The following is a 27,600-nucleotide window of genomic DNA, read 5'->3' as shown; positions in this document are numbered from 1 at the left end:
GTCTCAAGCTCCTCTCACTCTCACATACTAATCTTCAGCTACATTGGCTTCCCTCTAAATTTTTCATCTTCCATAAGACCTTCCATAAGGCCCCATCACATGTGGTACCCATGGCATGTACCATACTGGTAAAGTATGTGTGTGCTAATCTATTATACTCCTGCCTCCCTAACCTAATAAATTCTGGAAGGGTACAGACCACACCTGTCTCATTCACTGCTATAACTCCAGTGCCAGGCACATGGTAGGTGATCACTGAATATTTGTAGAATGAAAATTGTACAGTATTACACTGAATGGGAGGAGCTATCAAAGGCAAGTAGTAGAAAGGAAAATTAGTTAAGATAGTAAATCTAGAGAATGATATACATGCTAATAAGTGTGGAGGTGGAAACAGATATAAAGCATGAGATGCTAGCAGAATTGTGAATTATCTTCCATTCTTTCAACCTTAGGAATGAAGGGAGCTGAGAAAGCATATGGAATGTAGCCAAAGAGAATTAAAGTTTTAGTTAAAGCTAAAAGCTCCCATATCACATTTGGATGTTGTCCTGGCAACAGAACTACCATCTTATGATAATGATATTATAATATGATAAAGCAAATACAAATAATTTAACAATTTATCAGTAATGGAGAAATAAATGAACTAGTTGGCTTCACCATTGGGGATAATCTCAGAGGAAAGCTTGGAGGGGTCTCCATGTTGCAAAGGATGCTGTCCTAGAACTTGAGTTATGTACAAAAGGGTTAAACCAAGTCATGGAATCTGACACCGATTTTAAAATCTCTGTGGGGAAGCACATAAAGCTATGATCAACAAAGATGGTTTTAAATAATGAAACAAAATATGAGACGTGCTCTGGATATCAGTTATCTTCTAGCACAATTATGTTGTGGAACCCACAACTACAAAACCTCAGTGGCCTAACACAAAAAACATTCATTTTAGCTCACAAGTTCATGGATCGATGAACAGTTTTGGTGGTCCAAGCCCTGTGTGGCTATTTTGGCTAAGCTCACTCACAAGGGCAGCTGGTGAGTTGACTGAGCACTGGCTGGTCTAAGCTGGTCTCAGCTTGGATTGATGCTACCCTGTACCACGTCGTCTCTCATCTTTCAGCACTCTAGCCTGAGCTTATTCTCATAGTGAAGGCAAAATTCCAAAAGAGGAATGGAAGCACACAATGTCTTTGGAGGCCTAAGTTTGGCACACTGTCACTTCCACTACATTTTAGGGGCCAAAGCAAGTAGCAAGTCCAGTTCCGATTTAAAGAGTGTAGAAATGGAATCAACTTCTTGATGCAATGACCTGCAAAGGTATACTGCTAAGGATACAAATACAAAGAGGCTATTGATTATGCCCATTACTACAATTAACCTACCATACCAGAAATCAACTTATTATAAGGCTATAGTAACTAATTCTGCATGATACTGGTGAAGAAGTATATAAACAGAATAATTATATAGTATTATGATCCAAAAGAAACTCATATGATAATATCATGACAGAGGTGGCATTGAAGATTCTCGATGGGGAAAATTATATACTTTTCAACAAATGATGCTATGACAATAGGCTATTCAATAGGGGGAAAAATGGATCTTTACCTCACATCATACACAAAAATCAGTTCCAAGTTCATTAAAAATCTAAACGTAAAAAGCAAACTTTAACACTTTTAGAAGAAAATATAGGAAAATATCTCTATGGCTTGAATGTTGAGAAGGATTTCTTAAACAAGACTCAAAAGGTACGAACCATAATAAAAATGTAGGTAAATTTGATTACATTTTAATTTATAACTTCACAATGAGTTATCACTTTACACCTGTCAGAATGGTTAAAATCAAGATCACAAGAAATAACAAGTGTTGGAGAGGGATATGGAGAAAACCGAACCAACGTGTACTGTTATTGGGAATACAAATTTGTGCAGCCAATGTGGAAAACATTGTATGGAGTATGGAGTTTCCTCAAAGAATCAAAAATAAATTTACCATATGGTCCAGTAATTCCGCAACTGAGTATTTACCCAAAGAAAATGAAAACACTAATTTGAAAAGATATATGCAGCCCTATGTTTATTGCAGCACTATTTACAATAGTTAAGATGAGGAAGCACCCAAGTGTCCATCCGTAGATGGATGGATAAAGACAATGTGGTATATATATTCAATGGAATAGTACTCGACCATAAAAAATAATGAGATCTTGACATTTGCAACAACATGGATGGATGTAGAGGGTATAATGCTAAGTGAAATAAATCAGTCAGAAAAAGACAAATACGATATGACTTCACTCATATGTGGAATTTAAGAAATAAAACAAGTGAACAAAGAAAAAAGAGACCAAAAACAGACTCTTTTTTAAAAATTATTTATTTTTTTTATTGGAGTTCAATTTGCCAACATATAGCATAACACCCAGTGCTCATCCCATCAAGTGCCCCCCTCTGTGCCCATCACCCAGTTACCCCCACCCCCCACCTACCTTCCCTTCCACCCCCCCCCCCAGTTTGTTTCCCAGAGTTAGGAGTCTCTCATGGTCTGTCTCCCTCTCTGATATTTCCCACTCATTTTATCTCCTTTCCCCTTTATTCCCTTTCACTATTTTTTATATTCCCCAAATGAATGAGACCATATAATGTTTGTCCTTCTCTGATTGACTTACTTCACTCAGCATAATACCCTCCAGGTCCATCCACATCAAAGCAAATGGTGGGTATTCGTTGTTTCTAATGGCTGAGGAATATTCCATTGTATACAGAGACCACATCTTCTTTATCCATCATCTTTCAATGGACACCGAGGCTCCTTCCACAGTTTGGCTCTTGTGGACATTGCTGCTATAAACATCAGGGTACAGGTGTCTCGGCATTTTACTGCATCTGTATCTTTGGGGTCAATCCCCAACAGTGTAATTGCTGGGTCGTAGGGCAGATCTATTTTTAACTCTTTGAAGAACCTCCACACAGTTTTCCAGAGTGGCTGCACCAGTACACATTCCCACCAGCAGTGCAAGAGGGTTCCCCTTTCTCCACAGCCTCTCCAAAATTTGTTGTTTCCTGTCTTGTTAATTTTCCCCATTCTCACAGGGGTTAAGTGAGATCTCATTGTGGGTTGATGTGTATTTCCCTGTTGGCCAGTGATGCGGAGCATTTTCTCATGTGCATGTTGGCCATGTCTATGTCTTCCTCTGTGAGATTTCTGTTCATGTCTTTTGCCCATTTCAGGATTGGATTGTTTGTTTCTTTGCTGTTGAGTTTAATAAGTTCTTTATAGATCTTGGATACTAGCCCTTTATCTGATAGGTCATTTGCAAATATCTTCTCCCATTCTGTAGGTTGTCTTTTAGTTTTGTTGACTGTTTCTTTTGCTGTGCAGAAGCTTCTTATCTTGATGAAGTCCCAATAATTCATTTTTGCTTTTGTTTCTCTTGCCTTCATGGATGTATCTTACAAGCACTTACTATGGCCGAGTTCAAAAAGGGTGTTGCTTGTGTTCTCCTCTAGGATTTTGATGGAATCTTGTCTCACATTTAGATCTTTCATCGATTTTGAGTTTATCTTTGTGTATGGTGCAAGAGAATGGTTTAGTTTCATTCTTCTGCATGTGGATGTCCAATTTTCCCAGCACCATTTATTGAAGAGACTGTCTTTTTTCCAGTGGATAGTTTCCTGCTTTGTCGAATATTAGTTGACCATAAAGTTGAGGGTCCACTTCTGTATTCTCTATTCTGTTCCATTGATCTATGTGTCTGCAAAAAACAGACTCTTAATACAGAAAACAAACTGGTGATTGCCAGAGCAGAAGTGCATGGGAGGTGGGGTGAAATAGATAAAGGGATTAAGAATACACTTAAATTGATGGACACCGAGAAATATATAGAATTGTCGAATCATTATACTATCCACCTGAAACTAATATAACACTGTATGTTAATTATACTATCATGTAAAAATAAATAAGGTGTTAAAATATAAAGTTGACTACATTATAATTTGCAACTTCTCTGCAAAGAAACCTCTAAAAAGTTGAGGAGAAAAGCCGTAGTCTTCAGGAAGATATTTATAGAGCAAATAATGGAGAAAAGGTTATAGTATTGGGAACTAATAAAGAACTTTCCAAAATCAATGGGAAAAACATAAGTCAATAGGAAAAAAATGAGTGAAAATTAATAAATGAAGAAAGAGGTAATTCATAGAAGAAGAGACCTGAATGGCCAATAAGCATATAATAAAGGGACTGACCTCATTGGTAAATGGGCAAAGACAAATTGGAACAATGATGAAGTATCATTTCACAACCATTAATTTGGTGAGGATGGTGTAGGCTACTACCAAGGGTTAATGTCAAACCACTAGAAGTCTTACGTGGAGTGGGTTGGAACTGCACTCAGCATCACTCTGTGGACAGCAACTTGGCAATATCTAGTAAAACTGAGTATGCATATATGACCCAACAATAGATATACCAGAAAGTTTCTCATATTTTACTCAACTTATGCATGAAAATATTCATCATAGGATTATTTGTAATAGAGAATGGGAAACATCCTAAATGTCTACAAATAAGAATATGGATCACTATGTGTTGACTTATTCGCCTAGTAGAATATGGTACTACCATAAAAACAAATGAACTAGAGGAAATATATTAACGTGGAAAAAGCTCACAAGCATCAGATTGAACAAAAAAGCAAGCCCCTGCAAGATGTTTACAATATAACAGTTATATCAAGTTTAAAGACATGTTGAACCCCACATGTTTGCTGTTTAGGAATACATACATATGTAGTAAAAGTTTGAAGATAGGCGTATGAATGATACATAAGACATTAGGATAGTACTGGTAGGTAGTTACCTCTGGGGAGCAGGTGAGGTTATAAAGAAGAGAATGTCCTTGGGAAAGATACAAGGAGGTTTCAACTGTGTCGATAATGTCATATATCTTTTTTTCTTTACATTTTATTTTTAAGTAACCTCTACAGCCGACATGGGGCTCGAATTCAGGATCCCACGATCAAGAGTCACATCATCTACAGACTGAGCCATTCAGAGGCCCCCATGATGTGACATTTCTTAAGCTGAGTGATGTTAACATGAGTGGTTTCTTTTAAAATATTGTTCTCCATATGCTACTTGTGTGTCTGATATATAACTTAAAAAAATCAGTAGATATCTAAGAGTCTTGCCATGAAAGAGAAAAAGAGATGATGGGAAGAAGAAGAACTCACCTGATGTCAGAGCTTTAACTTCTATGTGTCTTTGGGTCTCCTTGCCCCAGCTTCTCTCTCTGGCCCACAGAACTTGCCCTGTAATGTTAAAGAAATACAGTAGTAAAAAGATTCCATGCTTAAGGAAGTTTTTAAAAGTGCTGGGTTAAATAAAGTTAAATAGAGTTGTTTTCAGCAAAACTTGCCAGAGTATTTAAAATGCTAGTGGGTGCCATGAGTCTCTGAGCGGGAGATAGAGTGATCCTTCCTTCCTCCTTCCTTCCTTCCTTCCTTCCTTCCTTCCTTCCTTCCTTCCTTTCTTTCTTTCTTTCTTTCTTTCTTTCTTTCTTTCTTTCTTTCTTTCTTTCTTTCTTCTCTTTCTTTCTTTCTTTCTTTCTTTTTTTCTTTCTTTCTTTCTTTCTTTCTATTTATTTATTCATTTGAGAGAGAGAGAGAGCAAAAACAGGGGGAGAGGTAGACAGACAAGCAGACTCCCCTCTGAGTGGGGGGCCTGACGTGAGGCTTGATCCCAGGATCTTGAGATCATGACCTGAGCTGAAGGCAGACACTTACCTGACTGACGCACCCAGGCACCGCACTGGCACCATTTTTTCTTGTAGGACATCAGGGCAACAGTTTCTATGAACTCTATTTTGGGAAATGTGCCCCCAAAAGTTTCCTTTCCTGGTCATCTGCCTCTATCCCCATGTCTCAGTCTGCCCCCCAAATAATTCCACTTCTTTTTCCACACCTGTGCCTTTTTCATTTCATAGCCACTTCTCCATACCACTCTCCCACATTTTTGTCTCCCTTTCATGGAGGCAGCAGGGCACCATGAAAAGAACACTCAGCTTGAAATCCTGGGCCCTGTGAGACAGGGGAACACTAGTTTCTGTGCCTTGTTCTCTGTCCACAAGATGGGGAGATTAATCAAATCCCTCCTAATAGGAAGACTTGAAAGTATGAACTAGATGCTTTTTTGAACTTACTGTTGACTCTTACTTATAAGAGAGGGGGAAAATAATAGTTTACCTGTCTTACGAGACAGTATTATTATTTTTGGAGACAGTGTTCATTTCCTAGGACTGCCATCACCTGAATGGCATAAGCCCTAGAAACTTACTGTCTCCCAGTCCTGGAGGCTAGAAGTCCGAGATGAAGCTATGGGCAGGGTTGGTTCCTTCCTTCTAAGGATGGAGAAATCTGTTCCAAGCCTCCTGCCTGGCTTCTGAAGGTTTGCTGGCAGTCTTCAGTGTTCCTTGGCTTCCGTTGCACCACCCTGCTCTCTGCCTTCATCTTCACACAGTGTTCTCCACGAGCACAGGTCTCTTTCCAGATTTCTCCTTTTTCTAAGGACACCAGGCATATTGCATGCATATTGCACTCTAGTCATCCAGCATGACTTCATCTTAGCTAATTACATTCACAATGACCATTTTTAAAATGTGGTCACATTCTGAGATGCTGGGGGTTAGGATTTCGACATAGGAATTTTTCAGGGGACACAACTCAGCCCCTAACAGAGACCAATGAAAATAATATCTATGAAAGTACGATAACATTCTTGTAAGGGGTTGCAAACTGTAAGAGTCTGTGTTTGTCACAAATGATCACATCCTAAAGCACCTAGTAAACTACGAGGTTGCAGCACACGGCCAGAACTTGGCTTGGCACAGCTTAGACAGTTTTGGGATGAACAATGTTAACAGAGCTTATCCAGGGACTCTTTAAAGCAAGTGCTCTGTTGGGTTCTAAATCTATCCTCAGTAATTGATTGCTTTACCTCAGCTAACGGAGAAAAATCCATTCTGCGAAGTTACTAGATCCATGGAGTTTATATATAAAAGGAGCTACAGCAGTATGTGGAGAGATTAAATAATTGCTTGGAGGCAGGGATTCGAAGAAATTTCCCAAATTAGCCAGGCTGTTTCATCATTAAACTAAACAGAGAATCCAGCTCTTTTTTAAATGCAGCCTTGTGCCTCACCCGCTGACCCCAGATGCGTGTACTTTCTTAATGGGTGACTTCTACAACATCGTTTACCCTACATAGGAATTCAGAATGACATTAGGGCCACCTTGAACCTAGTGAGACTGTTCGTGACCAAATGACCTTGTTGTTAAGGTGAAACAACATAGCATGGCGGTAAAAAGCATGAATCCTCAAGTTCAGCTGCCTGGGTTTATGTCCTGGATCTACCTGGGAGGCCTCAGGCAAGAGATTTCTGTGACCTTCACCAAATAACCTTACTGGCTTGATAGGGCTGTGATGAGGATTAAACCCGACAATCCATGAAACAGAACAGTATCTAGAACATAGACTATGTTTAGTAAATGATGGTTATTCTTACTTGATGATAAAACCTCAGAAAAATCACTTTGAGATCATCTGGCCCTTTTAAATTGTGGATGGTAAAAATACTGATACCAATCATCTCAACCGTCATTTCTGCATATCATCTCGAAGTTCCCAGGACACTTAGAGTGAGATATAATTTTGTGTCGTGCTGTTTAAATATAAGCAGTTTCTGGGTTCCTACATAGTTGTCCGAAATGGTGGTATAAGATTCCATTGAACTGATACAGCAGACTTTACCCAGCAGTTTTCTTATAGTTAAGCATTCGGAATTTTTTGGTTTTGTTACTGTACGTGCCACTGACTAATATCACTTTGTACAAACCTATCATTTTTTCTCATTAAGACAGATTAACCAGGACAATCTCCCTTAAGCTTCTGCCTAAGGGCCTTTGCTTCCGTTGACTCCTCCTCCATACTATTGTGACCTAAATTACCTTCCTTATAATTTACTCCCTCAAGCTCCCCAAACTCTAGTTACAATAGCTAAATCTCCATTATTGTTTCTTATTCTCCCTCTACAGATTGCTGGCTCCCCATGCCGCTCCTTGCTCTGTCATGTACCAGAGACACTCATCCTCCCTCCCTCTCTTCCCAGAGCTCACATTCCACTTCCAGGGGCATCAAGTAGGAGGACCTCAGGTTAGGGCCACTTGCTATACCTTAGCCTCCCCCTTCTCACACTGGGCATGTACTCAAAGTCTAAAAGGGAAATAATGTAATTCTTCCTAAAGCATCCTTCCTCCTGTTCTGTGTCTGCCAAACTCCTACTCATCCTTTAGCACTCATCTCAAATGCACCAACCCCCAGGCATAGCTCACTGCTCCATCCTTACTGTTCCCAGGGCACTTGCTACGTATCTTGGTGTTCTCAACAACCAACAGTGATTGCACTGTTGTAGATGCTCAAAAATGCTCAAAGAACAGTGACTATACATTATAGATGAATAAGTCAGTTAAAAACAGATCTGTGTATAAGAAGTTAGAAACTGCTTAAATTGCCTGTCTTGACAGGATTGAAGTATAGTGGCTGATAGAAAAGATTTTGAAATCAGATAGATCTGGGGACGTCTGGGTGGCTCAGCAGTTGAGTGTCTGCCTTGGACTCAGGGTGTGACCCTGGGGTCCCGGGATCAAGTCCCGCATCGGGCTCCCTGCATGGAGCCTGCTTCTCACTCTGCCTGTGTCTCTGCCTCTCTCTGTGTGTCTCTCATGAATAAATAAATAAAATCTTTTTTAAAAAAAGAAAAGAAATTAGATAGATCTTGATTTGAATAGTAACACTGCAATCTAAGTAGGAAGCCTTGAGAAATGTAAACCAAGTTCTCTGAGTCTCAGTCTCCTCATCTGCAAAACAGGATCATTTCTGTCAACCTTCTTGGAGAGGTAATATGCAGATTAAGTGGATTAAGAGACGCAAAGTCCACAACAAACACATGGCTTAAGTGGCAGCTATTAAGACTAGCAAATAAGATGCTGGAAAGTCAAGCTGGCCCAAAGTATTGTTCCCCACTGGATTTTGTCAGTAGACCCCAGGCTCTCATTTCTTAAAATACAAATGGGGGCAGTACCATTAGCTTACCAGGAGGACTAAATAACACATGTTTTCAGTGAGGTTCTGGCATTAGCATTGGTGGGTACATTCTGCTCTGGTCTCTTACTATTTTTTGCTCTTTCTTATCAGGGATCCTCATTTAACATAAAGTGTTGCTAAAGGCATGCTCCATCCCGGCCTGTCCAACTCCAGCCCACCTTCAAGCCTTTTCCACAGCTGATTCGTTGTCTGAGATCCATCTCATTTTTGTCTTTTCTTTGAATTCAAAATTGTTTTTAGCCAGTCTGGCCAAACGTGTGAATTCAATTTGTGATCTGGAAGGATCGACATTATCAAGTCACAAACAATCATGACTCATGGGTTACAACCAATAACTATAGGTAATTTAATAAAAGATTAGTGACCCTAAAGAAAGTGGAATTGTTACTAATAGATGAGGAGCAAGCATAGTGAGAAAATGGGGGTCTGAATGGCACACCCAAAATATGGCCCTGAGCAGCAATAAGATAACAGACTGTGGGCATCTCTTGGGGAAGGAGAGGAGCATACACAATGGGGAAGAAGGGAAAAGAAGGAAATCCAAGGGAAGAGTGGTAGCCCACTTCAGGTTTTGTCAGGGATTAGCCTTCCTGTGCCTATTGACAGCCAACACTCACTTGCTAGGTTGGTAAATGGGCTGCTGGCTTAGGGAAGCCAATGCCACCAAGATTGGATCAAGCCTGCAGGCCTTGGTACCACTGGCCTAGTGCCTGGTAGTGCCAGGCATGCTTACTATAAGCTATCAGAACATCCAGGGGCTTGCTGGCCCTAGGAAGGCTCTTTAAAAACTCAAAGCTTTGCATTTGATTAAGGTGCACAAGATACAAGACAGAGTATTAAAATGTAAAAGTCTGCTAAGGAATAAAACCAAAGCAATGCCAAAGAATTTAATCTAAATGCAGACACATAATAAAATCATAACTCTGCTTGGCCCAGATGCCTGAAGCATCTTGAAAGAAGGCACATTTCTGCACCTGAGTAATGTTAATCTTGGGTTTAGGAGGACTTGAGGTGAATGTGGAAAACTTTGAGACTGTTAAAAAAAAATCACTTCGGGTTACAATTAGGTCTGCTAGTAAATCAACCAAATATTTATTAGAAAATTGCAATGTAGAAGACATTGCAAAAATGTCTTTTTTTTTTTTTTTTGCAACGATGATGACAACAACCAATCTTTATTATGGTACTTTATAGTTAACACCAAGCTTTTTACATGGTGGAGGATGCTCATTGATCTCCAAATAATATGCATGTGTGCAATCTGGTATGAGGCATGATTTTCGCCCCTAAAAAGCTTACGGTCCAGCAATAAAAGAAAGACGTGACCACAATGTAATATAATACAAGCTGGATGATGATTAAAGCTATAATAAAGATAATAAATTATGATTTCAAGGACTCAGCTACATAAAGGAAGTATAATTTAAAATGTACTTTGAACTTTTGATAGGTAGAGGTGTGAGACAGGCATTTCGAGTAAAGAAAACATCACGTACAAGGGCAGGAAATGGAAAATTGCAGCATGTGTTCAAAGAATGATAGGAAACGCAGGAAGAGTAGGTTGTGGTGGACATCTGTTACTTTTGCCTACTCAATATCCATTCTTTATTCTCTTGACAGTGGTAAATATTTCCTTTGGGGAAACCTATCCATTCTCTATTCTCTTCAGAGTGGTAAATATTTCCTTTGGGGAAACCCATCTACTCTTGGTAACTAATGAGTGGAGTTGACCCTACTGTTGGAGTCAGGACAGTCTAGTGATCATCACTTGACCAATCACTACCTTCCATCTCCCTGAATATAACAATTACTTCAAAGCTGGGCACACATCTCAAGTTATCCAATGTCTCAAGACTAAATCTCAGAAATTTTGTTGGAAGTTTAAGAAAGAGATAGTCTCTTTCCATGAGATTGGTAGCCATAAAGAATAATGAAAAACTAGAATTTCCAATGGTCTCTCTGAGGAGAGTGACTGCCATAGAGAAAAGGCATCACATTTATACACTTGGATCTTGTCACATCTAAAACAATCTGCTCCTTGACTTTTCCAATACAGGAGATAACACTTTCCCCCATGGGTTTAGCCAGTTTGCATTTTTTTTATGCAATGCCAAGCTGAAAACAGAGAGGGCCTTGAGTGCCCCCATCATGGGAGTTCATTCTCTGGTCGACAAAAAGTCACAGGATGTTTTGGAAGAGTGATGGATTTTGTATTCCATGCCAAAAAACAGTTGGATGCAGTGTTGCAGATGAGAAAACCAAGAAAGTGACTTCCACAGAGGCAAAGCCAGTGGCAGGAATTGTTGGCTCTTTGTGCACTCCCTGTGTGAGTTCCATGGAATCATCATTGCCTCCATTTCTGAAGCTTAAGGTGTGTTAGCATTTTTCTACGCACTTGCACACATGTTAACTCACATGATGTTCACCCCAATCCTATGAGAAAGGTCCAGTGATGATCATTTAACACTCACACCAACTTTATGAGGAATGTCCAGCTATCATCTCCATTTCTCAGGAGATGGAATTGACACATAAGGAGGTTAGCAAACCTCCAAGTTTCCGCAAATGACCAAATGGCAAAAAGTAAGATTTGGACCTTGGGAATCAGGTCTCAGAACCTGTCTTCAAAGAAGATTGCCAACACCGTAAAGGCTTGAAAGTGCCAAATTATCTTCCCCAGTCGTCTATCCTTTCCTCCCACTAGCCTGGATGCCCAAATTTAGAATCACTTTTTTGACCTAGCGAATGCAGTTGGAGGTGTCGCTTCAAGAACACACCAATTACACTGTTACTTGAGTAGGAGAATAGGATGCTGGCCTTTTCACATCAAAACAGCAGACCTTTAAGGGAGACAGGTAAGTTTTGAAGAGAAAAATGTGGATGTTGGGGTACTATTTGGGGAAATGTCCATTTTCCCTGGTGCTGGTAGAAGGGCAAATGGTGTGCAGGTGAGCAAAGAAGTGGAGTGGGGGGACAGAGAGAGAGAGAGACTCGGCCTCCTAGCAAAAATGCCATACCTCCTTCAAAATGCAGATTTTTGTCAAAATTCCCAAAAGCACATTCTTGCAATGTTATGCTCACTTCCATAAATGGCCCTTGTCTGTGTTGTTTCAGTCAGTCCCTGGATACGAGGAGATGAAGTCAGGCCTCCCAAGTACTGTCACTGTCAAGTACTTTCTCTCTGCCAGACCTTCCCACAGCCCCAGATGGTCTAGCTTCTCCTTCCCTGTCATTTCCTGAGGGGGTGGGAGAGAGGCAAGAGTTAGAGAAGAGGCAAGAAGTATAGAATTTGCCAGTACCAGCCCTGGCTCTCACGCAACCCACCCAGCAGGGTGGGTTTCAAACAGACCATTGGTTGGGAAGTGGTTGAAGCTTGGCCCTGTGCCCACGCCTCCCTGCCTACCCACATTCCCCTGCAGGAAGTACCACCCACTTCCTTCTCACCTCAGGCTCTCCATTATCATAAGGATTCTCATTACATTTTCATCACACTGATACAAATGATTAATTATGCACAGAAGTCATAGCTTCCTAGGTCACTGGGGTGATCACATCAATGGGAGCATTTTGGAGGAGAACCTGGAGAAGACATCATGCTTCCAGAGTCCTTTGTTTATTCACTCATTAAACAGATATTTACCACGAACCTATAATATACCGGGAGAACTCTCGATGCTGGAGATAGAGGGGTGAATTTTCACAGAATTTTATTCTTGTAAGTATATAAGCTTGTGTCAGGTGGTAACAAGTGCTATGAAAAAGAAATAGAGTCTGGGGTTTTAATTTAGGAAAAGGAGGAGTCCACACAGAGGGGGAAGCACTGAGATCCTGGGCTGAGTGAAAATCAGAGTGAAGATCGTGTCAGGCTGAAGGAAAGGAAGGAGGCAGAGCCATTGCTGAGGACAAGAAGGCTTGTGTGGCTAGAGCACAATGACCAAGTGGAATAGTCATTGGGAAGGAAGGTGGAGAAGGAGCCATGGATCAGATGAGAATTTTGTATTATATTCTTAAAGTAATAGGGAGCCATGGAAACATTTTGCTCAGAAGAGTGATGTGATGTACTTTCAGGGACGCTTGAGGCAAAAAAAAGAATGTAAGACAAGGAAGCAGGAAGACCAGCTGGGAGGCTGTGTAAAGGCTCAGGAGAGAGACGAAGGTGGCCTGAACCAGGGTGATAATGGTGAAGGTGGGGAGAAGTGCTAAAGTTCAAGACATGCTTTGAACCTAGACACCTCAATCTCACTTTGTGGCTGTGTGGCGGAAACCTCTGGTGACTGTTACTTGCCTTTGACTCACGTCTGATTTCAGCTGTGGCTGTGGTGGACAGTTCCCAGGAGCTTGCTCTCACCTGGTGTTACCTCTCCAGTACTGAAGGGGTCCTCTCTACCTGTAGGCAGGCTGGGGGGGGGGGGTGCAGGGCAACCCTCAGCCAACAGGAAACTGGAGTCATATAAACGCTCCAGCTGTTTTTCAGGTAGAAGTTTCTAGAAGGCATTCTATAGACTTCTCAGAGGTCCGCCTGTATCGGTGACCTCGAACACACACCTTCATGTTAACTGGTCCTTTTTCCCTTGCTCCCCCTGCTTTCTCACTCCTGCCTCCTAGGATCCCCTCCCAAATAAACTGCCGTCACTCAATTCCTTGCTGCAGTCACTGCTTTGGGGGAGCTCAAACTAAGGTAGCAAATTTGCCTTCTCTACCTATCTCTCATTTGCCAACAAGTCCAGACATCTATAGTTCTCTCTCCATGCTCAAGGCTCTAGAGAAGAACATCCAGGAGATACGAACCTCAACCTCATAGTCTAGTTTCTAGTTTTCTTCCAGGGATCTGTGAAGTTTGCAAGCAGAAATAGAGCTTTTCCTCAGCTCCTTCAAAACCCCCATCATCCATCCCCACTTCAAAGGTCAACATCTAGAGCCCACCTTGTGGAAATTTAATGCGAAAGCAATTGCGCATTATAGGGAAAAATAATCAGGAATGTCTTCCAGCTGAGAGAATATGGGATACTGTAAGGAAGACATAGTCTTAAAATATGTAAATGACTTTGTAATGGACCTGAATGGACACACTGCCAAGTTTATAAATGATAAAAGGACAGGGATATGGTTGAGTGATAATTCGGCCGAGAGATAAAGTATTTAAATGAGAGTTGGCAAGAATCACTTAAAGCGCTTTGGCTGGTAGGTTCTGAACATTCTTTATTAGAAATGACTATAGATTAAAGAGATATGAGACAAGTAAGTAATACAAAGCAGAAGAAATCCTTAAATCAAAATAGACATTTTAATAACTATGCTTTAAATAAATCCCCCGTCTGAAGTCTTCTAATGTTTAACAGCTGCAAATAAATATGACACCAGGAGAATCTAATCAAATAGTTTAATAATGCAGGAAACAAAAAGAGCAAAAGGGAAACTGAAACAACCCATTTTCAGTCCCTCCAGGATTTCAATTTCTCTCTTTGGCTCTCCCACCCAGCCTCCCAACACCCTACGGGTTGGGCAGCCTCCTGGTTGAGAGCTGTGGAGCCAGCCAGCCAGACTGGGTTTGAATCTCAGTTCTGTCCTGTTTCACCTCTGTGTGCCTGGGCAAGAAATTTAACCAGCCAAGCCTTAGTGATCATGTCCACAAAATGGGACCAAACTACCTGATAGGGTCGTTCCAAGAGTCAATTGGGCTCCAACCTGTGAAGACAGAGTCATTAGTGGATGAGGTATCAGCTATTGCTTTATGACTACCACGTTGCTCAAAAATAGTTCAAAAAAGAGGGACTAGAGGAAAAGAAAGAGAGAATGAAAGGCAGACAGAGAAGACAACGGATGAGAAGTATGCCCTGAAGGCACTGAGTCTGCCATCCAAGTAGGGCCAATATTCGGGCAGAGCACCTTGGCAGGCTGACCAGCTGGCCTCAGTTTAAGTCAGTACCAATGCTCCAACGAGTTGATAAATTTTGACTATCATCCCTGCCTTGGCTCACACATTATTCATCCATAAGATACAAACCTTTAGCATCCTTTAAGAAATCAATATGGTGACACGTATCAAGGGCTGTGAGATTGTTAAAGCTTTGCCCCGCTCATGGGAATTTATTCAAATACCAAGGAAGAATAAGCTACAGACCCACCGAGGCCTAGGGAGAGGTTATCTAAGAAGGCAAAACACCACAAGCAGTGCTAACTTCCAGCAGTTATTGTCACTCCTGACATCAGTGAAAACCATGTAGCATTAAAATTATAATTGTGAAACTCAGAAACCCACAGGGAACGTGAGGTGCTTATAGTATAATAGTAAAAAAAAAAAAAAAGGTAGCATAAAAATTGTGAATATATTCCAAGGGAACACATAAGTTACACATGGACGGGACGCACAGAATGTGCAAGGACAACCGTGTCCTTCCTTTGTTCAAAACTGTTTAGTGTGTTTGTTATAATATTTTAACAATTAAAAAGGGGCTGGGATTTGGGCTTTCTCTTCCCCAAACCCCATGCTCAGAGGCAAGGAATAATATCTGCAGAGCACGGGCCAGAGTTCCTCTCCCAGAGACACTATTATCCCATTCGGGGGGCTTTTGTGCAAATGAGGAAAAGCAGCCCCTCTCATGAAAACCCTCCCTAGAATGCGGACTTTTCTTTCATACTGAGGTCTGTTCCGAGCCTCACCATCCTCCACTGGAGGCTAGTGAAATAGGCTTCTTCCAGGAATGTGTTGGCAGGATTACCAAGGGGTGGGGGGCGCTACCGCAGACCCAGAGATTAATTATTTTCGGCGGCCTGCAGGTGAGAATTAGGACGATGGTGGCTGAGTGAACAAACACGAGGGGGATAGAACTGAATTAGACGGTATAGAAGTCAGATCTGCCTCCCCTTGACACCAGCAAGTTGGGTACTTTCTAAGCATTCCTCTCCTGCCTACTGAAGATTATATTTAGACCAACCCAGGAAAGATTGCACCCGAGATCCCACAGAAAGCTGGCGATGTGAGTCCCAGATGTAGAAGGAAGCGAATTTGCCACCCCGGGCTGTCTGCACCTTCAGAGGCAGCGCCGTTCCAGGTCTCCGGCGAAGGGGTGAGGACAGGTGTCCCCGGGGCGGGGGGAGGCACCGGACCCGGGGTCCCGAGTCCACCGGTGAGGGCCTTGGTAGCGCTCTCTGCTCCACAGGCATCCAAGGGGCACAGCGTGGATCCCGGGCACCCAGCCCCCCCACCCCGGATGGCTGGTGTCTTTCCAGGGAGACCTCGAATGTGTAAACACGTCCAGGAGCACATCACACAGTTTCTGTCAAAGGGAGCTCTTCAACGCTCAGCAACCCGGGGTCAAGGACTGGGTCTTTGGAGCCATGCCCCCCCCCCCCAAATATCTGAACGGCATGACCACTCAGGCGTCCTGAAGAGAAGCAGGAGAATGCAGCTGATGCTCCGGGTGAAGAACAAGCGAGAAAGTTCTTGCTCCCCTCCTTGGTGCCTCTACCCACCGGTCCCATCAGACTCTGCGGGCAGTTGACCTTGCCACAGGCGTGGAACCACTTTCACTAGAAGTTTGGATGGAATCGGTTTGGGACTGAGGCACACGGTTATGTGAGGTCCCTGGGCTCGGCGCACAGAGTCCTGCACCTCGAATGTTCTTTTCACATCCTCCTGCAGGGGTGTGTTGAGGCAATGACCCCACTGACCTGGCCCGGCAGCTGTGATTCCTCCCTGGTGACTTGAAGTTCATGCCCGACCAAGCCCCAGGAGGCCTGAGGCAGGGTGGCACTGCCCGGGGGTGGCACTACCCTCACTCCTGAAACCTATAATTCGGGATCTTGCAACTACAGGGCTTGCCTCGGGCCTGCTGGCCTCCAGCTTGTGGCTCCTGATGGCACAAGTACTCGCCAACAGGGAGAGCCTCCTGTGTGCCCGGACAGTCCGAGCAGACCTGCCCGGGGCCCCAGCGATCGGGCCACTGGGTGCTGGGACCGGGGGCCAGGCGACAGGGCTGTGGCCGGCAGCCCCAGGACACGCCTGCCAGGCCAGGCCGTGCTCTGCCCTTCGCACGCGTGTGCTCTTAAGTTCTCTGGAACAGTTCCCCACTTCGTGCTGTGCTGGGGTAAACAGGAGGCCGTCATCGGGAAGGTACTAGTACAAATGTCACTGTGCACGTCACTGCCCCCAAAGCAACAGCAGCCTCCTCGAACGCCAAAGGATGTCGAGAAACGGGTGAGGAGGCGCTGGAGACAGAAGCCTAGCTTTTCTTTTCCTGGTCGTGCAGCAGACAGCTTCTCGTCCTGGCAGCCCTCCAGCTCCGCTTTCCCTTCTAGAAGTTCTAGGTCCTGGTGGCCTGCTCCCGGGAAGCACAGTCGCAGCCTGCTTTGAAGAGGCCGGCCGTGGGTACAGCGCCCAGGGGAGCCCCGGGCAGGCTTCGCCCCGCTCGCTGCACTTTCTCAAAAGAGGGAGCCACCTTCTGAGACGTGCTGGTGGCTGGCAGTTCAACTTTCAGTGTGTCACCGCCTACGAGCCACAGGCTTTCAGCTGGGTGACCTCTGCCTAAGGCAGATCTGAGAAGGAGCTTCCAGAACAGCAACGTGTCCGCGATCCACTGGCTGGATCCACCCAGCTGGGGAAAGGTGTGCTAACATTAGTTAGAGCAAGCTGTGCCGTCCTCTCCGCCTTGCCTTGGGCTTCCTCTGCCCCCGGAGGATGGCCACCCATGGTCACGGCCAACTCCCAACTCTCCAAGATTCAGATCATACCCTTCCATTCAACAAACAGGGGTTAAGCACCCGCTCTTGTGCCATCGCTCAACTCGGCCTCCCAGGAAAGATGACAGTTAAAGACTGTTGTGTGCACCTCTGGGGGCTCTATCTGTTAGGGGAGTAACTTCACTTGGATGGGGTTGGGGGATCACAGAAGGATATCACCTCCTCCCCCAGATCCTTCCTGGCTCTCCCAAGGCCATCCTTGCTTATTTGCTCCCATGTCTTTCCAAAGGCACGTATCATCCCATCAGGCCACTGCATGGGATTTCCACGTGACGCCTCTCCCACACCTGCCATCCTGCCATTGCATCGAGGGGTCTTCAAGGTCATGGGTTATCTCAGTTACCTGGTGAAATGGCCAGTGAGTGAAATAAATTCTCTACAAAAGTAACTGTTGTCTACCCACCCCCAAGTGTGATCACTCCACTTAAACGTCTTTGTTAGGGCCATCTCACAGGTGACCATGTATTTTACTATTTGGAACGGGAACGTGTAGACGAGTGTGACTGAGCAGGTGAGCAAAGGCTCAGTTAGGTAGGTAGTAGGGGCGGGTGAACGGAGCCACTGACACGAGGGAAAGAGCAGGGAGTGCCTAGAGCAGCTGCTGAATGGGGGTGGGGGTGAGGGGGGCATGCCAGCTGCCAGCAAGGGCGAGGACAGAGGCCAAGGAAAGGCAGGTGTCACACAGGTACTTCTGAGTCATTCACGTCCCAACTACTAAAAATGTGTGAAAGTTATCTCAATGCCAGGGAGACGTGTGGAATCTTATTAACCTCTTTGCACACGTGCCAAACGCTACAGCTTGATAGTAATTAGCCAACCCAGGGCGGTAACGGAACAATCCGGTGAGAATGCCCTAGAACAGTGCTGCTCCGACATCAACGTGTCCGTTAGCTGAGTAGCCTGATAAAATTCAGATTCTGACGTAGAAGTCAGGCGAGGCAGAGAGTGTGTATTTGGAATAGGTTTCCAGCTTCTGTTGGTCCACGGTTCTCACGTTGAGCAGTCAGTTCTAAAAGATGAAGAAGGACAAGCTGTGAAGTCAACAAATGACACTATTACTCTTCTTTTTACATTTTCACTATTTATTGAAATTTTTCTGATAGTGGAATTAATACACAGTGTGATGGTAAATTTGGAAACCATGCAATGTGCAAAGAAAAAAAAAAACAAACCCCGAGTCACCTTCAATCTCGTCATCCAGAGATAAGCTATACAGCTTATTTTGATGTTTCCGTCTCATCTCTTTTTTTCTGTTTTTACATCATACCCTCCTTACATTTTTTAATCTCAATTTTATTTTCTTTTGCAGTTGTGAGGGTAATATGCAGTTAGGTTATTTGAAAACATATTTTATAGGAAGCCACTCCACAAGTATTGTGAAGGGCTCCAGGCACTCTTCTAGGCACTCAGGGTACAGCAGTTGAAGAAAGAGTCCCTGCTCTTGTTTTATAGTGAGGGGAAACAATCTGATAATAAATAAGATTAAATGGATACAATTCTCATTTTTTTAAAAAATTTTATTTATTTATTCATGAGAGACACAGAGAGAGAGAGGGGCAGAGACACAGGCAGCGGGAGAAGCAGGCTCCATGCAGGGAACCCAATGTGGGACTTGATCCCGGGTCTCCAGGATCAGGCCCTGGACCAAAGGCAGGCACAAAACCACCGAACTACCCGGGCTGCCCAACAATTCTCATTTTAAATGACTGCATTATATTTTATGTTACAGCTGGTCACAATATAGTTAACCTCTTTCAGAGATATAATTTCCTTTCTTTTACTAGTGTGTGTGTGTGTGTGTGTGTGTGTGTGTGTGTGATATACTATATATAGTATCCTAGTATCCTGATTTCCTTCAGGTAAATTCTTTTTAAGTGGAATTTCTGAGTCACTGAGTATGTGCAATTTTTAAGTTTTTAATACATGTTGCCAAGTGGAACCCCGGCAATGTTACACCACATACACCCCTACCAGCAATCAGGAGGGTGCCCAAAAAGCTTCGCCACATCTTTTCCAGTATTTGTTGTTACTTATTTTATATTTGTCATGTTATTTAAATTCCCCTTATACCTATGAGGTTAAGCATTTTCACATGTGCATAAGCCATTCGCTGTTTTCTTTTGGTCAGGTATCTTTTCCCTTTGCCCACTTTGGCTCCGAGGTATTGCTCTTTTCTCCTTATTAATTTGTAACTGTTCTTTATATATTAAAGATATTAACCCTTTGCTCTACATTTTGTAAATGTTTTTCTATTTATTATTTATCTTTTTATTTTGTTTCTGTTTTTTAAGAAAACATGTTATTTAGAAGTATGTTGCTTGATCTCCACATTTTAGGATTTTCCAGTTATCTTTGTTATTGATTTCTAATTTAATTCTGTGGTCTTAGAGCAGGCATTGCATGATTTATATTCCTTTAGACTTGTCAAGGTGTGTTTTATGGCCCAGAATGTCATCTATCTTGGTGAGTGTTCCATGTGAACTTGGGAAGAATGTGTATTTTGCTGTTGTTGGATGAAGTAGTCTATAAACGCCCATTATATCCAGTTGATTGATGGTGCTGTTGAGTTCAACTAAGTCCTTGCTGATTTTTTGCTGGCTAGATCTGTCCATTTCTGAGAGAGGGTTGTTGAAGTCTTCAACTGTGTTAAAGGATTCCCATATCTCTCCTTGCAGTTCTATCATTCTATCAGGTTTCGCCTCACATTATTTGACACTCATTGGTTAGGCCCCTACTTCTTGGATAATTGACCCCTTCATTATATGTAATTCCCTCCTTTGTCCATGATAACTTTCCATGCTTTGAAATCTATATGAAATTAATATTTCTACTTTTGCTTTCCTTCAATTAGCAATTGCATGATATAGTTTTCTCCAACCACTTGCTTTTAATATATTGGTGCCTTTATAGTCAAAGTGGGTTTCTTATAAAAATATGCGGTTGACTTGTTTTTTATTTTTTTTATTTTTTTTAATTTATTTTTTATTGCTGTTCAATTTACTAACATACAGAATAACCCCCAGTGCCCGTCACCCATTCACTCCCACCCCCCGCCCTTCTCCCCTTCTACCATCCCTAGTTCGTTTCCCAGAGTTAGCAGTCTTTACGTTCTGTCTCCCTTTCTGATATTTCCCACACATTTCTTCTCCCTTCCCTTATATTCCCTTTCACTATTATTTATATTCCCCAAATGAATGAGAACATATAATGTTTGTCCTTCTCTGACTGACTTACTTCACTCAGCATAATACCCTCCAGTTCCATCCACGTTGAAGCAAATGGTGGGTATTTGTCATTTCTAATAGCTGAGTAATATTCCATTGTATACATGAACCACATCTTCTTTATCCATTCATCTTTCGTTGGACACCGAGGCTCCTTCCACAGTTTGGCTATCGTGGCCATTGCTGCTAGAAACATCGGGGTGCAGGTGTCCCGGCATTTCATTGCATTTGTATCTTTGGGGTCAATCCCCAACAGTGCAATTGCTGGGTCGTAGGGCAGGTCTATTTTTAACTGTTTGAGGAACCTCCACACAGTTTTCCAGAGTGGCTGCACCAGTTCACATTCCCACCAACAGTGTAAGAGGGTTCCCTTTTCTCCGCATCCTCTCCAACATTTGTTGTTTCCTGCCTTGTTAATTTGCCCCATTCTCGCTGGTGTGAGGTGGTATCTCGTTGTGGTTTTGATTTGTATTTCCCTGATGGCAAGTGATGCAGAGCATTTTCTCATATGCATGTTGGCCATGTCTATGTCTTCCTCTGTGAGATTTCTGTTCATGTCTTTTGCCCATTTCATGATTGGATTGTTTGTTTCTTTGGTGTTGAGTTTAATAAGTTCTTTATAGATCTTGGAAACTAGCCCTTTATCTGATATGTCATTTGCAAATATCTTCTCCCATTCTGTAGGTTGTCTTTTAGTTTTGTTGACTGTATCCTTTGCTGTGCAAAAGCTTCTTATCTTGATGAAGTCCCAATAGTTCATTCTTGCTTTTGTTTCTTTTGCCTTCGTGGATGTATCTTGCAAGAAGTTACTATGGCCAAGTTCAAAAAGGGTGTTGCCTGTGTTCTTCTCTAGGATTTTGATGGAATCTTGTCTCACATTTAGATCTTTCATCCATTTTGAGTTTATCTTTGTGTATGGTGAAAGAGAGTGGTCTAGTTTCATTCTTCTGCATGTGGATGTCCAATTTTCCCAGCACCATTTATTGAAGAGACTGTCTTTCTTCCAATGGATAGTCTTTCCTCCTTTATTGAATATTAGTTGACCATAAAGTTCAGGGTCCACTTCTGGATTCTCTATTCTGTTCCACTGATCTATGTGTCTGTTTTTGTGCCAGTACCACACTGTCTTGATGACCACAGCTTTGTAGTACAACCTGAAATCTGGCATTGTGATGCCCACAGCAAATATCATTCTCAATGGGGAAGCACTGGGAGCCTTTCCCCTAAGATCAGGAACAAGACAGGGATGGCCCTCTCACCACTGCTGTTCAACATAGTACTGGAAGTCCTAGCCTCAGCAATCAGACAACAAAAAGACATTAAAGGCATTCAAATTGGCAAAGAAGAAGTCAAACTCTCCATCTTCGCCGATGACATGATACTCTACATAGAAAACCCAAAAGTCTCCACCCCAATATTGCTAGAACTCATACAGCAATTCGGTAGCGTGGCAGGATACAAAATCAATGCCCAGAAATCAGTGGCATTTCTATACACTAACAATGAGACTGAAGAAAGAGAAATTAAGGAGTCAATCCCATTTACAATTGCACCCAAAAGCATAAGATACCTAGGAATAAACCTAACCAAAGATGTAAAGGATCTATACCCTCAAAACTATAGAACACTTCTGAAAGAAATTGAGGAAGACACAAAGAGATGGAAAAATATTCCATGCTCATGGATTGGCAGAATTAATATTGTGAAAATGTCAATGTTACCCAGGACTTGTTTTTTAATTCACTCTGACGATCTCTGTTGGTGTATTTAGGTCATTGATGTTCAAAGTGATTATTGAGGGCAGCCCGGGTCGCTCAGCAGTTTAGCACCTGCCTTCAGCCCAGGGCATGATCCTGGAGACCCAGGATCGAGTCCCACATCGGGCTCCCTGCATGGAGCCTGCTTCTGCCTCTCTCTCTCTCTCTCTCTCTCTCTCTCTCTGTCTGTCATGAATAAATAAATAAAATCTAAAAAAAAATCCTCTATTAAAAAAACAAAGTGATTATTGATACAGTAAGATTAACATACACCCTACTTGTTACTGTTTTCTGCTTCTCTGTTCTTTGTTCCTATTTTTGTCTTCCATTCTTTTTTTGCCTTTGTGGTTCTAACTGAGCATTTCATAAGATTCCATTTTCCCTCTTTTCTTAGAATATCAGTTATATTTTTACCTCTTTTAGTGGTTGCCTTAGAACTTACAATACATACTTAACAACTAATCCAAGTCCACTTTCAAATAACACTATGCCACTTCATGGATAGTATAAACACCTTATCATAACAAAATAATCCTAATTCTTCCCTTCTGTCCCTTGTATCTTTGTTGTCATTCATTTTACTTATGTATAAGTATGCATATATATATATACATATGTATGCTTGAATATATGAGCATACACAATAGAATACATTGTTGCTATTATTTCAAATAAACTGTTATCTGTTAGACCAATTAAAAATTAGAAAAATAAGTGTTTTATTTACCTTCACTTATTTCTTCTTATTGTCCTGCCTTTCTTTATGTAGATCTGAGTTTCTGGCCTATATTATTTTCCTTCTCTCTAAACAACTTCTTTTAACACTTATTGCAAGTAGTAACAAATTCCCTCAATTTTTGTTTGTCTGAGAAAGTCTTTATTTCTCCTTCAATTTTGAAGGACAATTTCATGGGGTACCGAATTCTAGGTTAGTGGGGTTTTTCTTTCTCTTAAAGAAATACTCTTTTAAATACTTCACTCTCTTTTTGTTTTCATGGTTTCTAAGTAGAAGTCAGCATAACTCTTGTTCCTCTATAGGTAAGGTGTTAGTTTTTTCTTGATTCCTTCAAGATTTTTTTTATCTTTTATTTTCTGTACTTTGAAAATGATATGTCTAGGCGTTGGATTATTTTTGCTTCGTTTTGGTTTTTTTTTTTTTTTTTTTCTTGGCATTTATATTGTTTGGTGTCCTCTGAGTTTCTTGGATCTATGGTTTGGTGTCTGACTTTAATTGAAGAGTAATTCTCAAGTCATCGTTTCAAATATTTCTCCTGTTCCTTTCTTTTTTTCCCCTTGTGGTATTCTCATTATGCATATGTTACATCTTTTGTAGTTGTCCCATAGTCCTTGGATATTCTGGTGTTTTTTTTTTGTTTTGTTTTTTTCAGGCTCTTCTCTTTGCTTTTCAGTTCTGGAGGTTTCTACTGAGATATCCTGAAGTATAGAGATTCTTCCCTCAGCTGTGTGCAATCTACTAATAAGCCCATCAAAGGAATTCTTTATTTCTGTTAGAGTGTTTTTGATCTCTAGCATTTCTTTTTGGTTCTTCCTTAAAATTCCCATCTCGCTGCTTACATTGCCCATCTGTTCTTGCATGCTGTCTACTTTATCCATTAGTGCTCCTGGCATATTAATCATAGTTATTTTAAATAATTCCAACACCCCTGACATGTCTGGTTCTGATGTCTCCTCTGTCTCTTCAAAGTGTGTTTTTTTGCTTTTTGGTATGCCTTGTAATTTTTTCTTCATAGCTGGACATGATAGACTGAGTAAATTGAACTGCTATAAATAGGGGGCGTGGGATGGGAAGAGAAGCATTCTATGGTCCTATGATTAGATCTCAGTCTTTTAGTGAGTGTATGCTTATAGACTGTGAACTTCACAAGTGTTCCTCAGTTTTTTCTCTTCGTCAGGTGCGACAGGATGGCTAGATTGGGCTGAAGTTGGGTATTTTCCTTCCCCTACGTGGAAGGTTGGGGCCAGCTGGAATGTGGTGTTTCTCTTCTCCTGGGGTTAATTAGATTCTAACAATATTCCAACAGGTTCAGAATTGGCTAACTTGTTTCTGCTGAGGGAAGGCCTTATTAAGAAGAATGGAGTGCTCTAGCAGTATTTTAAAATGGCTCGTTTCTCCTCAGCCTGATGGAAGCACATCAAAGGTTTTTTTTTATATTTACTGTGAGAATTGGTCAATCTCCTAGAGGTAAATCCCACAAAACAGTGGGGGCCCCCTCTATGATGGGATCTCCCTAGAGTTTTTGATTCTCAGAGTTGCCTACACTGGGCCTCCAAAAATTTATCAGTTTAAGTGTTCATACCCTGGCTCTGCTTCCCATGGCGTTTCCATCATGATTCTCCACTCTGGTAAGCCACAGCTCCCTGTTTTAGCCTGTTTGTTTTTCCAATCTTGGGGGCAGCAGTTTGCCCTGTGTCCTCCCCTTTCTTAGGAATCCAAGGAGAGTCATTGACTTTTCAGTTAGTTCAGATTTGTACTTGTTTGGGTTGAGTGGCAGCTTCCAAGCTACTTATATGTGGGACCAGGAACTGGAAATCTGTTTCTGTTTTTTAAAAGCCTATATACCTTGTGAATTTTTAGGTAAATCCTAGCTATTAATCTTGTCCACTGCGAATTTGGTGTTTATTTTTATATTTGGAATAGCCTTGCCCACAGCAAGGTGGGAAAAATACAGATCTATGTTTCTAGTTCTGTAAAAGCGTCTTATATTATCGGTATTTGGGAAGCTTAGAAGACAGTGTCGCAAAGACATTCTCCTCTCCTGTGACATGGTTTTTTAAACATTGGTTGTGCAATGGGTTTCTTATTAGAGAACCAGGAACAGGGAAACACTGAAAGTTGACATGTTTCAGGATAGTAAGAGGCGTTGAGAGGCCAGCTGCCCTTTGTTCCATGCATGCTTCTCCACAGGAGGGATATGATGGGGTCTTTCATCTATGCTTGGTATATGGTAGACGGAGTAATACTCTCCCACAACATGCATATCCTAATCCCCGAAACCTGTGACTATGTTACCTTCCATGGAAAAGTACTTTGCAAATGAGATTAAGTTGAGGAACTTGAAATCGATCCCCCTCCCCCCGCCCCAGGGCCCAAAGCAATCACAAAGGTCCTTTAAAAGGGGAGACAAATGGAATATTACTCAGCCATTAGAAACGACAAATACCCACCATTTGCTTCAATGTGGATGGAACTGGAGGGTATTATGCTGAGTGAAGTAAGTCAGTCGGAGAAGGACAAACATTGTATGTTCCCATTCATTTGGGGAATATAAATAATAGTAAAAGGGAATATAAGGGAAGGGAGAAGAAATGTGTGGGAAATATCAGAAAGGGAGACAGAACATAAAGACTCCTAACTCTGGGAAACGAACTAGGGGTTGTGGAAGGGGAGGAGGGCGGGGGGTGGGGGTGAATGGGTGACGGGCACTGAGGGGGGCACTTGACGGGATGAGCACTGGGTGTTATTCTGTATGTTGGTAAATTGAACACCAATAAAAAATAAATTTATTATAAAAAAAATAAAAAGGGAGACAAAGAGAATCAGAAAAGGCAATGAACAATATAAGCAGAGGTCGGAGAGAAAGAAAGAGAGTCTGCTAACTTTCAACATAGAGGAAGGGGCCAAGAGCCAAGAAATGCAGGTGACTTTTTAGGGACTGGAGAAGTCAAGGAAGTGGATTCTCCACTAGAGCTTCCAAAAGGAATGCAGCTATGCCAATACCTTGGTTTTAGGGCTTCGAACCTTCATAACTGTAAAATAATAAACCTGTGTTGTTTAGGCCATTAAGTTTGTAGTAATTTGTCACAGTAGCAATAGGAAATTAATATAGGATTGTCAGAGTACAGGTCAAGTACAGGCCCAAGCCCCGCAGTGGTTTCCGAATACCGTTGCTTCCTAGCCCCTGTCCAATTTAGTTGGCTACTGCCAGGATAGTAGAATGGATTTCACCAACATTGCATGGTCTTAGAACACTGGTATCTTACCCAGAAAGAGCTGGTTGGAGTCAGGTGCCTCAGAGTAAAAGGGCAGGACCTTGAGGCTTTTGGTTCTTGCCCTTGAATTAGCCCAGAACATTCCTATAAGTCATCAGAATATTTCATTCTGATTGGTTTCTGACAGGGACAAAAATTTCTCACCTTTTAGGATTCCCGTGAGGATGCAGTGAGTTAGTACATACCCGTGTGCCCCTTAAACCATTGCCTGGTACCTTTTAATGTTTTTAGTAGGTGTTAGCTGTTATTTGTGTCAGAGTTCTCCAGAGAAACAGAACCAATAAGATGGGTGTGTATATTCTGTATGGAGGTTTATTTTTAGAGAGTGACACAGTTGTGGAGTCTGACAAATCTGAGATCTGCAGGGCAGGCCAACAGGCTGGAGATCTAGGGAGTAATATTTTTTTAAAGATTTTATTTATTAATGAAAGACACAGAGGGAGGCAGAGACCTAGAGGGAGCAGGCTCCTTGCAGGGAGCCCCACATGAGACTCAATCCTAGGACCCCAGGATCATGCCCTGAGCCGAAGGCAGATGCTCAACCACTGAGTCACCCAGGCATCTCTAGGGAGTAATTAATGAAGTCTGGAATTCAAAGGCAGTCTGGAAGCAGAATTTGTCCTCCCTTGGGGACTTCAGGCTTTTTCTTTTATGGCCTTCCAATGATTGGAAGGTGTCCATCCACAGTATGGAGGG

The 27,600-nt window shown here is 42.1% G+C and overlaps 1 long non-coding RNA gene across 1 annotated transcript in view; it reads right to left on the bottom strand.

The window, feature by feature from the left end:
• Positions 1-14,355: 14,355 nt before the first annotated feature.
• The window catches only part of LOC144323362 (uncharacterized), a 65,225-nt gene continuing 51,980 nt past the window's right edge, over positions 14,356-27,600 (bottom strand). The window contains exon 3 of the long non-coding RNA XR_013388771.1: positions 14,356-18,921. This is a non-coding gene — a long non-coding RNA (uncharacterized LOC144323362). The remainder of the gene's footprint in view (positions 18,922-27,600) is intronic.

Source organism: Canis aureus, chromosome 11 (genome assembly GCF_053574225.1).
Source record: "Canis aureus isolate CA01 chromosome 11, VMU_Caureus_v.1.0, whole genome shotgun sequence".
Lineage (NCBI taxonomy): Eukaryota > Metazoa > Chordata > Mammalia > Carnivora > Canidae > Canis > Canis aureus.
Note: the sequence above shows the minus strand (reverse complement) of the source record. Positions and strands in the feature narration are given on the sequence as shown.